This window comes from Rhea americana, unplaced genomic scaffold, assembly GCF_003343005.1.
Source record: "Rhea americana isolate MKP2758 unplaced genomic scaffold, rheAme1 scaffold_18, whole genome shotgun sequence".
NCBI classification, from domain to species: domain Eukaryota; kingdom Metazoa; phylum Chordata; class Aves; order Rheiformes; family Rheidae; genus Rhea; species Rhea americana.
Window position 1 is genome coordinate 19,868 of NW_028185927.1, and position 1,271 is coordinate 21,138.

Here is a 1,271-nt window from a genome sequence, read left to right on the forward strand (position 1 = left end):
TGCTTTATCATCACTTCTTCTCTATAACACGGCTATTGCCTCAGCTTGATTTTTAACTACATAACACACTTTCCTCAGAGAGGAAAAGATTTTATTGGACAGTTTAAATGCCAACATTAATGTTGGCTGTTCATTTACTGCCAGATACACACAGACAGTTTCAGACAGTTTCCTCAGTCACACTTGCTGCAAGACTAGAAAGGCTCAGGAATCACTTGAACAATTTTCTATTTTATTTATTTCTCTCCCAATCACCAAAGTATCTAAAACACCCAAAAAACTACAGTATTTTGTATTTTTTCTGGTGCATTTTAAAGATAGTAACACTTCTGTCCAATTCCACTCAACTTGTTAGATGTCATCCTTCCACAGAAAAGCCTGACAACATGTCCTTTACAGGTCTCTTTCTGTTATTGTTGGTAGAAAGTGTGTTTTGGAAATAAGGATCAGGGCACGAGGCACACCCTGTCACATAGTCTTTCAACAGTAGCCTAAGGCCATTTCTGAACACCTTTAAAAACCCTGAATGCAGTTTGGATGAGGAAGAAGATGAATTTTCACATGTAAGCAGATGATCCCTCATCTAGCCCTCAACTCTGGGGAGAGCAGAGATGTGTGGAGCCGTGGGTCCTGCAAGCCGCTCTTCCTTCAGCCATGCGGGAAGTGGCAGCCCAGGCAGGTTCCACCTCAACCTCACGGCAGAGCAAAGGCCCAGGCCTGCAAGGCTTCATTCCTGCGACAAGATCTACGGGGTGTTTAGGAACCCCATCAAGCGACCCAAGAGCTTTTATTTGGGTGGATGGCGGAGCAGAAGGATGCTTTGTTTTGTGCCCAACTTCTTCTGTCAGGGATGGTGCAGCAGCAGCCTCGCACGTTGCCCTCGATGCCCGTGTGCCTGTCCGAGTGATTTGGTACCGTGTGAGGCTCAGCACTGCGAGCAGCGCGGCCCTGGCCTGCCCGCAGCCGGCCCATGGGCTGCCGCCGGGCCTCGAGCCAGCTGCCGGCCCGCCGGGCAGGGAGCACTTACCTAGGGAACTTCTCCTTCAGCTTCCGCAGACTCTGTCTGGTGGGCTGCACCTGCCCCAGGAACTGCGCTATTTCATCGTACTGGGCTTTGCTCAGCTTCATGCCTCGCACCGCCAGACCGGCGTGGCGCGGCGCGGCACGGCACGGCACGGCGCGGCACGGCACGGCGCCACTCTCGCCCGAGCGCCACAGCCGCGCGGGGCGGGGAGAGGCAGAAGGAAGGAAGACCGGAACCTGGGGCGCCG